Source organism: Mauremys reevesii, linkage group 26 (genome assembly GCF_016161935.1).
Source record: "Mauremys reevesii isolate NIE-2019 linkage group 26, ASM1616193v1, whole genome shotgun sequence".
In the NCBI taxonomy this organism is placed as follows: domain Eukaryota; kingdom Metazoa; phylum Chordata; order Testudines; family Geoemydidae; genus Mauremys; species Mauremys reevesii.
In genome coordinates, this window is record NC_052648.1 from 14,059,013 (window position 1) to 14,073,413 (window position 14,401).

Genomic DNA, 14,401 nt, shown 5'->3' on the forward strand with positions numbered 1-14,401 from the left:
GACAAGTGAGTCACCGCCCCAGCTCCCGGCATTTCCTGAAAAGCAGCCCTGGCTGGTTACGAGCTCAGCTAGGAAAACATTCCCCGGCACCAGGGTTCTGGCTCCAGCTGCTTCGCTGATGGAAAATCATGTCTAGTTTCAAGGAAAGTCTCAAATTTCTGCAGCCTCTTCCTGTTCTTGCCCTTGAAAACTGCCTGGTGTGCAAGTCAGTGTCACCATCGCCTGGGTCTCATGCTGTGGAGTGATGGGATGTTGCTGAGCAGATGGAGGAATATGATGAAACTTTGGACACTCAGCAAAACTGTCTAAAAGCCTTTTGCTTGGCAGACAGGCCTCCCCATTAAGGTACCAACGCCCCCAACTGTCAGTGAGACGGCCCAGGACAGGAAAGCAGGAGGTTGTTTATTCCTGGAGTTATAATTCACCAAAGTCACAGGCTTGGCAGTGGCACGTCTCTGACTCGTGTGATGCTGGAGGTCAGACTACAGGGTCTAATGGTCTTGCCTGGCTTGGAAGCAATGACTCGATGACACCTGGGTGCCCAGAACTTGAGGCACTTTAAATCAGGGGCCACTATCAGAATTGGTCTTTAGTCTTCTGGTCTAAAGCCGCTCCCCACCCCCCACTTCAATCTTGTGCATGAAACATGGCTCCACCCGCCCCCAAGTTTGTCCCATTACCAGGGTTCTGTTTCAGTTCACCCTGTGGCTACAGTGTGAACACAGTGTACACGACATGGCTCGGCTGCCACCCTTTGCCGGTCAGCCAGAGTCAAGTGCTGTAGGGAGCTGGTGCATCTCGGAAAAGGGTCCCTCCCTGGCTGCTGCTCAGACAGTGGCTCGTTCATGCAGAACTGGCAGCTGTGGATGACTTTATCCAGTAAAACTTGGGTGAGGCAGCGTCAGGGAGAAATGTTGCACCTTTCCCTAGATCAATGAGTCAAAGAGCCAGAAGGACTCTTATGACCATCCACTCTGACCAGCTGCCATGGAGTTTCACCCAGGGAGTCCTGTACCATTCTTGGGTAAGAATGGTGTCCCTAGCCTCTGTTCGTCAGAGGATGGAGATGGATGGCAGGAGAGAGATCACTTGATCATTGCCTGTTAGGTTCACTCCCTCAGGGGCACCTGGCATTGGCCACTGTCGGTAGACAGATACTGGGCTAGGTGGACCTTTGGTCTGACCCGGTACGGCCTTTCTTATGTTCTTACCAATCCCATATCTTGTGGCTGAGCTACAGCAGATCTTTTGAGAAATGTCCAGTCTTGATTTAAAGAGTCTGAATGACAGAGAACCCTCCCATCCCTGGGGATCTCAATGGAGAATTGCCCTGGTAGAAATGTTCCTGACTGAATGTTTCTGACTTATTCTGTACCTAACAAGAGGAGTCTCTGCCAGCATCCCAGAGCTCTGACAGCACCGACAGACCTGCTGTGCAGAGGGCCATGATTCCAATCCAGCCAGTTCTGCTGGGGACGGAGCCCAGCAGCCCTGGCAGGTGGGGATTGTGGAAGATCCCTGCAGTGCTGCATATCATTTGGGCAGATAAAGTGCTGTGATGTCTGGCAGAGGCTGGCTGGGACGCTGCTCAAAGAGGGCAGAGGTCAAGTTGTCAGGGCTGGTGTGTAACTTTATAAGAACACAGGGGCTGTGTGTTGGGATTGAGGCATGTGAGGGGCAGAGAAGCTAAAGGTGGATTGTATCAGAGGGGGAGCCGTGTTAGTCTGGATGACGAAGTGGGGATTCACCCACGAAAGCTCATGCTCCAAGACATCTGTTAGTCTATAAGGTGCCTCGGGACTTTCTGTCACTTTTTAAAGGTGGATTGTGGAGAATCAGTAGAAGATGTGGGCTGCCGGTTGAGCGTAAGAGTATCAGGAAGAGAAAGGGCCTGTGCGCTGGGACTCCACAGGAAGGGGCTACATACTGGGACTGAGAGACTGTGGTTTGTAACCTATCCTTTAAATCAGCGTCTGTAGCAGACGGCAGGAGCATAGCTCATGTGATGCCAGTTTTTAAAAAGGGCTCCAGAGGTGATCCCAGCAATTACAGGCCAGTGAGCCTGACTTTTTATATGGGCCTGCTTGACCCTGATTGGCTGCTCCCTTCAGCCCTTCTCTGATTGGCTGCCTCTGGGGTGTGGCCTCCCTAGGGCTGCTTTTAATGCCTTTTCTGCCAGTGAGGGGCAGCCTCCCCATCCCAGGGCCCCGCCCCCAGCGCTGCTCCATGTGCCTGGGATATGGGCCGGGCCCTCCCCCCGAGCTGACATGCCAGGGACACGGGCCAGGGCCAGTGATGAGCTGCCAAAATATTAACAACCAGTTCCCTCCTCCTCACCCCACGAGGGGGTCATGCCCCCCCAACCCCCCGGGACTCCTGCCCCATCCAACCCCCCACGGTCCTTGACAGCCCCCATCTCCGGGACCGCTGCCCCATCCACCTGCCTTCCCTGCCCCCTGCCGCCCCATCCAACCCCTCCTCTCATTCCTGATGGCCCACCCGGGACCCCTGCCCCATCCAACCACCCCTTCTCTTTGTCCCCTGACTGCCCCTGGAATCCTTACCCCTGACTGCCCCCCACCGCCCCATCCAACCCCTGCTCCTTCCTGACTGTCCCCCCGGGACCCTTGCCCCCATTCAATCCCCCTGTTCCCTGCCCTCTGACCACCCCCAGTCCCGACCCTAATCCACCCCTCAACTCCCCTGCCCTCTATCCAACACCCCCTCCCTGCTCCCTGCCCCCTTACCGTGCTGCCTGGAGGTGGTGGCCGGGCTGGGGCCACAGGCCGGAGCCGCTCAGCCAGGGCCGGGGCCGGGGTTGGGACCGGAGCCGCTCGGGCGGCGGCGGGGCGCTCAGCCGGGGCCGGAGTCAGGGTGCCCAGCTGGCCAGGACCGGGGCCAGGCCAGAGCTGCGCTGCCCGGCTGGCTGAGGTCAGGGCGGAGCCGGAGCCACGTCGCCCGGCCAGCCGAGGTCGGGGCCGGGCCGGACACGCGCCGGCTGGGGTCGGGGTCAGGCCCGGGCTGGAGCCGCGCCACCCAGTGACGGGGTCGGGGGCCAGGCCGGAGCCATGCGGCGTCCGGAGCCGTCCTCGCGCCCCCACCCCCCTGCCCCAGCTCACCTGTGGGAAGCTGCTGCTTCCTTCTCAGCCCTCCCAGGCTTCCCGCGCGAACAGCTGATTGGCGGGAAGCCGGGGAGGGGGGGGAGGAGCTGGGGGAGCGTTCAGGGGAGGAGGCAGAGGCGGAGTGAGGTGAGCTGGGGCCGGGGGAAGGGCAGGGAGCTGCTGGGGCTTTTGTTAAATTTAAAACCCTTTTCAAACCGGTTGTCCCTCGTGGGACAACCGGTTCTAAAAGGGCTTCTAAATTTAACAACCGGTTCCTGCGAACCGGTGGGAACCGGCTCCAGCTCACCACTAGCCAGGGCCCCTCTCCCAGGGCTGCCCCACATATCAGGGACACAGGCTGGGGCCTCTCTGCCAGCGCTGCCCCATGCGCCAGGGCCAATGGCCCCATGGAGCCTGGCTGTGGAGAGCATCTGCCCCTCACTCGTGCACAGGCCTCACTAGCGTTTGCCTCTGAATCCCAGCTGGTGCCCATGCCACTGTCCCCGCATTCCTGCGCCTGGGGCTTGGCTTCTGCAGGGCAGTGCCCATCCAGGCTCCTTTGCCTTTCTAAACCTCGCCAGGGCATCCACGTATTGTCCTGCCCTGCTGAGTTCAGATCCATCCTCCCCCTGCAGTCCCGCAGCTCCCTCTGTCAGAGCTTTCAGCCTTTCCTCAGAGCCAGGGCCCCCAGCGCGTTGCCCAGCTGAGCACCGCCGGGACCAGGAAGGTGCCAGCATCCCCCTGGGGCCCTGGGCCGTCTCGTTCACTCGCCACCCCTGAGGGGCCACCGAGGCCCCTCTTGCCCAGCTCCGCAGCAGGTGCATGGCGCATGCCACCCTCCTGCCACTGGTGGCCAGACCCTGCGCCCCTGTCGGAGTCAGCACCTTGGGCCCGGACCCAGCCATGCAGGGGGCACTTTATGAGCCTGGGATCCAACATGCCTCTGTATGTTGACTCCTGTTAAACACACACACCCGTGTACACCCCCCCCCCACCATACACACACGTCACGTGTCCATCTTACTGCGGTGCTAGGCACGAGACTGCCAGTGCTGGGGCCAACAGCAAGGCTTACCCAGCCCCCGCCCGTGCTCATTACATCTTACCCAGTGCACCTTTCCCATCTCCCCGCCCCCTGGCAGGCCTGCCGTAGCTCAGGAAGGCCTTTTCCTTTGGCCAGCCTCTGCCTCGCGATCGCTCTCCTTTGCGTTTGGGTGGTTCCCCGTGTGCTCATTGTCTGCTGCTCCCTGGCCGGCGGGGAATTCCCATTCTCAGGGGTGGGGTGAGACGTGGCTGGGCGCTTCTCCACTCGTCCTGCTTTGGAAGTAAGATCTAAAAAGCAAAACCAGAGACGTCCTCCCCCTGCCTGACCTCAACACCCAATGAAGCTGTTTGCTCCATGGTTTTGCCTATCCAGGGTGAGAACGGCCCATGCCTGCGCCTCTGCCAGCAGAGTTACTGCTAATCCTGGGTAAAGCAGGTTGGGGAGGGGAGCTTCCCCCATGCAGACCCCAGCTCTGACCCTCTGCCAGTGCTCACACAGTGCCCTGAGCCCATCCCTGTGTGCCACCCATTCACTGGCTTCCCTGTATTGTGGGTCCCCAGGGTGGTGGGGCTAGGCATGTACCATCACATCCCCCCATCAGCACATGGCCACACACCCAGATGGCTTCTGCCCCGGGGTCAAAGGTCCCTGCCTGGAGGCCCCAGGATTCCAGGATTCTAGTTATACTCCCCGGGGAGGATAGCAACTGGAACCCCCTGTTACCAGTTCCCATGCCCTGGGGAATGCACCGCTCCCATCAGCAAGACTTGCTGTCCTGTCAGCCTGAGCCAGAGCTGCAGGACGGGATCTGCTCCATGCGGATACCTGTGACTCCTGAGCACAGACAGCAGGCGCTGGCTGCTGAGCCGCTGCTCCAGGCGCCAAGGGAGGAAGCGGGGCAGGGCTGGCACCTGACTCCAGCAGATAACAAGCCAGAGGAAACCCTGTCTCCTTCCTGCCTGAGTCAGGACAGCAGGGCGTTTGGCAGGGGGAAGGGGAGGAGGAGCTCAGCACGGGACAGTCACCAGGTATCAATGGGCCTGACTATCCCAGCATTGCACTGGGGATTGAGGCCCCCCAGTCAGAGCCCACCCAGAGCCCTCCCTCTGCTCCCCCCAGCTCATCCCTCTCCCAGGAGAAGCCTGGGGGAAGACATCCCTACGAGCCTGGGACCCACAGGCCCAGTCACTGCGCTAGGTGCTGTATGAACGCATGGCAAGACAGGGGCTAGATTCACAATGGGACTTAGATGCTGTTAGAAGTCACCTCCCTCCTACTGCCGCCCAGTGTGATTCCCAGCCCCAGACGGGCACCCAGGCTCCCTGTATGATGCCTGGGAGAGTCAGCGCCTTGGAAAGGGATTCTCAGTAGCCAGCACACTGCGCTGGGAGCTGCCTGAGCCAGCTAGTGGGCAATGCCGAGGACAGGGGAAGGCTTAGGGCCCAGATCCCCCAAGGGACCTAGACACCTCACTCCTACTGAGCACAGCCTGAGGAGCTGAGAGACGAAGCACCCTCTCCAAGTCAGCCCCATCTCACACAGAGAGTGAGCGAGAGCCCCAGGCCCATTGCCCACACCTGGGGCGTGGGGGGACCCAGGCGCCAATCCCTGCTCCAAATCAAGCAGAGTTGATTGAACCAGCCTGGTGGTGGTTCTGGGCTGGCTCTCGTTCGGTCTCTCCTGTTGTAGGTGTCCCTCTTGGCATGAAGAATGAAACAGTTGCTGGGCTCTGGCTCTGTCGCCCAGTGGCTAGGGGCACTCACCTGGGAGCTGGATTCAAGTCTCTGCATTTGAACCCAGCCCACAGTTCCTGGCCTTAGAGCCCAAGGGCCCAATCCTACAAGGCTCATGCACATTGCTTTACTCACATGAGGAGTCCCTACGTCTCTGCAGGGTCAGGCCCTGATTTATGACAGGAGCGGGGGTGGGTGTCCCCCTGCTTGGGACGAACACAGCTTGACGGAGCTGAATCACTTACAAGTTTTATTCCCCCCTATTTCTATTTTGTTTTTCATTCCTCCGCCCACCAGGCTTTGGAGATTCGGAGCAGGAAGCACATTCCAGAGACAAGGGTATGTCCTGCCTCTAGGGTGACCAGATGTCCCGATTTTATAGGGACAGTGATGATATTGGGGGCTTTTCCTTATATAGGCTCCAATTACGCCCCCCACACACACACACCCCGTCCCGATTTTTCACACTTGCTGTCTGGTCACCCTACCTGCCTCCAGCCCCATCTCCGTTAAACCAGGGCCTGCTAGGGACAGTGTGCTGATGCCCAGGGCTCTGCTGTTCCCGCTGGGAGAGGCACGACCCAGCCCAAGGCAACGCTTTGGGCTGCTTTTCATTACTTGGGAATTTTAGCTGGGGAATGAGGTGGAGGGGGGCACCATTTGCACCAGGACTGAATTTGGCTCAGTGGTTTACTCGCGGGCTGAGCCCATATACCTGCTCTGGGGGTGCCTGATCTATCACAGCCTCGCCAACCCCCCCAGGGCTCAGAAATCCTGAGTCAGGGCACCCAAAATCATGAGATTTTAAAAATTAATCATTTGGGGATCTTCAGGTTTTTGAGTCTTTGGGGTTCTGCGGAAGCTGGAGCATCTTGGGTAATCGTGTGGCTCCAGAAACTGGGGCTTTAGGAAAATCACCAAAGATCAGGAGCCTTGCTATAAAACCAAGACAGGAGGCTGCACAGCTATTGGAAGGTGGTTTTCTGAGCACTTCGGCCAGTTCAGACCCTCTGGTTCCACAGGCAAAAAGCCGTTCTGCAACCGGGTAGCTTTGATTGTTTAACTTCGCAACCTTAGCATTCTTCTAATGTAGTTTTTACTCGTCTGTAGTATACAGTGAGTTGTGTTGCCATTATAATGAATAACAATTATTAGCTCTTACTTAGCTAACGATTTGTCCATTCTGTAGTACTGTTAATACTGTCATTCTCAAAAGAAATGGAATTACTTAGTAATTTTAAAATAATTCAATTACTAATGTGAGGGGGAGGCAAGGCCAGACGGCTACAGAAAAGTAGTGGGAGATAGATATATTAGCCCCAGGTTAAACAAATCCATGGTACCAGGATAAGTAAATGGCAGCTGCTCCAGGTCAATTAAGACACCTGGGGCCAATTAAGATCTTTCCAGAAGGCAGTGGAGATTGCTAGGTTGATTGGGACACCTGAAGCCAATCGGGACTGGCTGAAACTAGTTAAAAGCCTCCCAGTTAGTCAAGTAGGTGTGTGCGTGTCAGGAGCTGTGAGAAGTTGTGCTGGGGAGAAGGAGACGGAGACACCATATCAGGTACAAGGAAGGAGGCCCTGAGGTAAGGGTGAAGTGGAGCTTGAGGAAGTGGGGGCTGCTGTGGGGAAGTAGCCAAGGGAATTGTATGTGTCCTGGTCCTAAAAGGTCAGCTACCACAGCTGATACTATTAGGGTCCCTGGGCTGGAGCCTGGAGTAGAGGGTGGGCCTGGGCTTCCCCCCCCCCACCCTTTGCCCCCTGATTAATCACTGAGACTGGGAGACAACAGAGACTGTGCAAGGGAGGATAGCTTCTCCTCACCTCCCTCCCTGGCTTATGATGAAAATGGCTCAGTAGACTGACCCTAGAGAGAGAAGGGTTCAGGGGAGGGTCACAGTGAGCCTCTGAGGCTAACAAAATCCATCAGGAAACACAGGACCCACAGAGACAAGGACAGAGCTTTGTCACACTAAGCAAAAATATACTTAAGTAATTTAGTTATTTACTATTTAATTACTCTGAGCTACTACAAATGTCTCACGGAATTAACTTGTGTTTTGTTTCACCATTCCTAGGAATAATGAGTAGTTACAGTTCTTAAGTCATCTTTGGAAGCAAACTCCCAGCCCTTTGCACAGAGAGCAAGATCAAACTGCCTCATTCAAGCCTCTACATTATGAACGGATGAATGATCATGTGCATGCACTGACACTTTTTTAAATAAATGCTTTTTTTATACTTTCTAGGCATGTCATAGGACAGCCTAAGTGACCGGTCCCCATTGAAAATGGCCTTGTCTGACAAAGTGCAGAGATACTGCCAGATGAGTTGGTGTGTGTTACCTAATCATTAACTGCTATTGCAAATGGCTCTCTAGAAAATTATTTCTAAAGATAATGAAAGAATGAACAGGTGGATACTGAATGACTGATTTAGCTTGGGAGCTCTTGAAACAAATTAAGTTTACTCAAAAAATGAAACAGGCAGAATTGTGTCTAACTCCTTACTGAGCCCTCAAAAGTTAGGAAATGCCAGAATTAAGGTGCCTGTGTTTTCATTTGGCCCCATTGTGGGTGTGCGTTATGATACAGCCTTTAATTACATGATCACATACTATTTTTCCATAGGATCCTGCCACATTCATTTCCTTAGACATGTTCTCCTGCTTCATTCCTACATGTGGGGGGTGTTGATGGTTATGTCTCAAGATGGCCCCCTTGTGGTGAGGACAGGTGCCTCATTTCCCTCAAATGTCATTCTCTAGGCAGCAGCAGCCCTAGGGTCCCATTCTGGGACATGGGGTACAGCGCTCCAGCTGCATCTGTGAGTGATCCACCCCATGCCAGTGCTATGGAGAATCCTAACAAGAGGAAAATACTTCCACAGCCCTCAGGAGGTCAGGCCCCTTCCTCGTGCCAGGGTGGGGGAAGCTGCAGGCCATCTCAGCACCCACTCTGCGGCATTACTAAAGGCTGGGCTGGGATTTAGTTCTGCGGCCCAGCTTCTTCCTCAGGGGCTCGGGCAGGTGCCATCCTCAAGCCACCCTTCCATTAGTATCACAGGGCCCTAGCTCAGCTTGCTTCCCAGCAGCACCCCAAACTGCACTGGGTGTCACCCACAAGAACCAGCCCCCAGGCCTGACATGCCTCACAGGTGCGATGGACGGGGGCTGAAGCTGACCACAGGAGTCCTTTAACCCCTTCTGATCAGCTGGTGTGGGATGGGTCATCTGCCCCTCCACAGGATGATGTAGAAATTCAGCCTCTGCATGTCATTAAGGACAATAGATATCGTTCTGCCTCTTGCCCTTTCCAAAGATTCAGGCTCTCCAAGCTCCTCTCAGCAGCCTCTGGGGGAGATGTGATTATTTTTTTTTTTCCTTCGGCCAGACTACGTACAAATGGAGACAGGTGCCCTTCTGTTACAGAGGGGTCTGATTTTGTAACAATCTTGTTACCACAAAACCCTAGATTTGTTTTTTAAATATAAACATTATGAGCCTGATTCTTCCCTCCCACAGATTTTTACACCAGTGTAATCTCAAGGACTTCAACAAAGTGATTGACACCAGTGTCACTGCAAGAGGAATCGGGTCCAGCCAGTCTACCCCTGCAAGAGCATGTGAAGCCAGCAGCAGGGATAGATCCTTTGATCCAGAATGGGGATGATATGATGTACCTGGCAAATTGGACAGCTGGTGCAGGGGAAAATGTGGATTTTTATCACTAGCTATTTCCAGTACTAACAGGATTCTCAGTCCCTGGCCATAGGACACCTGCTCAGACTAGGCAGGAGAGGCAGACCCAGTGACCACTAGTGCGATTGCTAGACACACTATGTACTCCTGGCTACATGTGAGAGAGAGGACCGAGATTATCTCAGCTCTGCGCTGTGACTCCATGCTGTCAGCACGGTGAGGTCAATGCTGAGAGCAGCACTGGGCCTGAGTGCGCAATGCCACCTCGCACCTTTCTGGAGGACTGACCAGTGCTCCCATTGGGAACTGAGCCCCTCTGTGCAGTCTCTTGGCCACAGGGGCCAAGAGGGCAGAGTGAAGGAATGAGAGAAAACAGCTATAAAGTAATAGAAAGGGATTCAAGAGACAACATGGGAAGGAGAGGAACCCAGAAGCATCCCTGAGGTCAGAGAGCCGTCACTTGGGGTGCAGGCAACTCGCAGAGCCTCCCTGGCTGTCCATGTGCCTAGGGGCCACAGGGACCTGGCGGCCACTTCCAGGAGCCGCACAGAGCCAGGGAGCCTGCCTTAGCCCTGGGCCCCTGCAGCGCCACTGACTGGACTTTTAACAGCCAAGTCAGCAGTGCCGACCAGAGCCACCAGGGTCCCTTCGACCAGGTGTTCCAGTTGAAAACCAGACGCCTGGCAACCCTAGTTGGGACACTGACCTGGCATTCTCCGATAAGGACAACATTGTGTGTATGGGGGAGAACAGGAGAACCAGACAAGAACCTGAAATCCAGCAGCCCATGGAGACATATCCTGCTGCTGCATGCCTGTTCAAGGCAGGCAGGGTCCAGTGGAAGTATCATAATGCATACACACAAGGGGGCCGAATTAAGGTTGAACAGGCATCCTTAATCTGGCACTTCATTATTTTTGAGTTCCTGACTTTGCAACCTTAACATTCCTTTAAGTTTTTTTAAATGTGATTTCCTAATTCTTTTAAAAAACATAGAATTTGACAAATACAAAAATTCCATCCTGTGGAACCACACTGACCCCTCCCCGGGTGTCACCAACAGGCTGGGATCTTTAGATCCACAGCACAGTTGTCGTGAGCTCATGGAGTAACCGGTTTCAGTAGAAGGCTTTTATCATAGAATCCTAGAACTGGAAGTCCCCTGCACTCAGAGCAGGACTAAGTATTATCTAGACCATCCCTGACAGGTGTTTGTCAAACCTGTTCTTAAAAATCCCCAATGATGGAGATTCCACAACCTCCCTAGGCAATTTATCCCAGGGCTTAACTACCCTGACAGTTAGGAAGTTTTTCCTAATGTCCAACCTAAACCGCCTTTGCTGCAATTTAAGCCCATTGCTTCTTGTCCTATCCTCAGAGGTTAAGAACAATTTTTCTCTGTCATCCTTGTAACAACCTTTTATGTACTTGAAAACGTTATCATGTTTCCCCCCTCAGTCTTCTCTTCTCCAGACTAAACAAACCCAATTTTTTCAGTCTTCCCTCATAGGTCATGTTTGCTAAGCCTTTAATCATTTTTTGTTGCTCGTCTCTGGACTTTTTCCAATTAGTCCACATCTTTCCTGAAATGTGGCACCCAGAACTCCAATACTCCAGTGGAGGCCTAATCAGCTCGGAGTAAAGCGGAAGAATTTCTTCTCGTGTCTTACTTACAATATTCCTGCTACTACATCCCAGAATGGGGGTGTGGTTTTTTTTGGTTTTTTTTTTTGCAACAGTGTTACACTGTTGACTCATCTTTAGCTTGTGATCCACTATGACCCCTGGATCCCTTTCCGCAGTACTGGTATTGTCCTCAAACTTTATAAGCATACTCTGCTATACCAATATAATAAAAACCAGCAGGATCTTATTAAGAGGGATAAGGCAAAGATGCCACATTTATTGTAAATATAATAGTAAAGCAAAAGATAAAAGCAAACATTGTTTTACTACTTATTTCTATCACTACTTATTTCTTATACACACACACACACACACACACACACACGTGAATGTATGAATATATATATATATATATATATATATATATATATATATCATTCATTCAGGTTCTGTATAGGTGTTATAGTTAACAGCCTAGACGTTGCTCATGCCAGGTATCTTGGTCATGAGGATGGAGCCGAGTCTGTGTCAGATGCACCTGATGCTCCTGGAGGCTGGCAGCAGAACCATAGACTCAAAGTCCTTAGTCTTCAGAGTCCAGTTTTGTAGGAATTTATTCCTATGTCAGTCCATGAGAGTTGCTTCATTCTGCTGTTGCTAAATCAATCAGCAGGTGGCTGGCTCCATGTTGTCAGATGTTTTGTTTTTCCTTCCTTTGAGGTGGTGGGGTGGATTCCAGTTTGCCCTCCGGGGGCGGGGGGGTCATCTGGTTGATCCCACTTGACACCTTCTTCAGCAGACACTGAATTCTTCAGGCTGGTAACTCCCTAACCATTCATTCATTATTCTAGGCACTCACTCATTCACATACATTCTCTATCTTAATCACATCTATTTCACTGTCTCTTTACCTTTTGGGGTGTTACCAATTTATGTGAGACTCCCTGTCTTTTAACATTCAAAAATAAAGTGAGATGAAAACTTACAGAGGGTGGGGGTCTCTATCTATATACTATAACAGCTACTGTTTTGGCTTACTTAGAGTTAATTCATGTTTAAGAAGTTTTATACAAAGTATTTCTTTGAGCAGGCTTCACACAGACACAGCTGGTGGCTTGCAGGTTAGAGGCTAAATCTTGGGAATCACATTTACTTCTAATATAAACCTTCAGTTATAAAGTATCAATTAACAATAAATCATTTCTAACAATAAATCATTTTTCATATAAACCATGTCTAATATAAACCTTGTTTAATATCCCTACATAATCCCCCTTTTGACACTACGATATACATATGCTCATTAGTGTCACTTTCTATGTAACCTGTTTAAAAGAAGGTACTGTGAGGCAACATGGGTTTGTGATTTCAATCTATTGTATATCCTTCTTATCCAAAAGTACATGCTAAACATTCCAATAATACAAATACAATTCAATACCAAGACAACTATTAAGGGATGTAGCATTACTGATAGGATGCCAGTGGTGGTTGGGGACCATCCAGAGAATATATCATACCAATGATAAGTTATTTGTTTCTCTGCAGTGGCAATTCTTAACATGTCCCCGTTGGCATGTATGACATTAATAGTCCGATTTCCTACTTGGTCATCTGTCTTTTAAAAATTTGGTCACTTCTTTGCTTTTAATTAGGCTATCAGTAAGGTTTTGCCATTTAATTCCAAGGTCAATCGAGAAGTCAGCCAGCTCAGCTGTTAGTGTTAGCTGAGACTTTTTTGGCCGCAGTAAATAGTAAGTGTGATTTTTAGTAAAAACAGTACTGACATTGCATTTACATTCATCTACTGGGGGGCTGCTAGCACTCTGCCCCTTGATCTATGATCATTACAGTAGTTGTTGTCGTCGCAGGGCACAGGTGATTTGTTGCAAACAACCAAACAATTATAACCAGGTGAATATAACTAAAACCATTACAATTGACTAAACACCAGATAGAACCTAAACACAAATCCAAGCAATTATAGTTATAATAATTGGGAATACAATAAAACCATAACCATTACAATAATTGGGTACATTGACACATAAGATGAGGCCCAAGTTTGATGCTGCAATGGCCATCAAACAATAAAAGTTACTGAGGTCAGGACCTCCTTAAGCACACACAACAAATAAGATTTTGTTGGAGGACCACAGCTGTCATGCAAGGTTAAGCTGATTTGGACTTAAACTAACATTTATTTGCTAAAATGTTGCAGAATTTCCTATTTTTAACAGTTGAACTTAAGAGGTTTTTGGGGACCTGAAAGATGGGGCCCTGCAATTATGGGCCAAGGTCTTACAGGTTATGGGGGCCCAAGAACTACCCTTTAGGACTTGGGGAAGTAGAACCAGGTGCATAGAGAAAAGTGTGGAATTAACAATACAAGCAAATGTAACTAACAATACAAATGTATTAATAAAACCTAACAAAAAATAAACCTGATGCACTGGGGACCAAAGTCTTTTGGACACAAGTGGTGATTGATAAGTTGGATGGACATGGGGGAAGTAGAGAGAGGAAAAGACATTTGCTCTGTCTAGTGTAGTATTTTTTTTTCTGGACCCAATGCTAGCACAGGACACCACTAGAGACAGACACAGAACATGCAACACAGACTTTGTCGCGACACTATAACAATGGTATTTTATAACTCTTCAGCTGGTACCAGCTCTCCCAATGTTCTGGTTTTAGAGCCTGAAAGATAAAAGCTTAGAAATAAATTAGCACAGTGCTTCCACATGACAGACCCTGCTTAGTCTCTGCCACAGTGTGTTTGGTACTTGGGGCTGCACAAATGCTAATTAAGTGGTGCAAAACATTTTTCATTTTAAAATTCCCAGCCACTTTGCCATGGCCTGGAGGTCTGAGGCAGAAGCAGGCACTGTTGTTACTGTCGCAATGGCATTCTGGTCCTGGGAGGAGGAATCTACCCAAATATTCCACTCTCCAGAGGGGTCCCAAAAATTTGCCCCTTCTGGGGTCTCAAATGTTCCTTCTTCTGATGTTACTCTTGCTGTAAGATGTGAGAGTGCTGTTTTAACTCTCTGTTCCCAACCTTAAGGGCACTTAACTGGGTTTGAGTACTACATACATTTTCATTTCGCTGCTTTTGCAGCAGAGGCTTGTAAATCTTGGTGCAGTTTTTTATTTTTACATTTAGCCAATTGAAGGAATACCTTATTACAGGT

The 14,401-nt window shown here is 51.1% G+C and overlaps 1 long non-coding RNA gene across 2 annotated transcripts; it reads left to right on the top strand.

The window, feature by feature from the left end:
* Positions 1–7,393: 7,393 nt before the first annotated feature.
* Positions 7,394–10,534, top strand: LOC120391840. Of its 2 annotated transcripts, XR_005591505.1 has the most exons (3): positions 7,394–7,467; positions 7,960–8,215; positions 9,405–10,534. It is a non-coding gene; the product is annotated as an uncharacterized LOC120391840 (long non-coding RNA). The 2 variants fall into 2 exon arrangements; XR_005591504.1 differs by lacking the exon at positions 7,960–8,215 and having other exon boundaries at positions 7,416–7,467.
* The last annotated feature ends 3,867 nt before the right edge of the window (positions 10,535–14,401 follow it).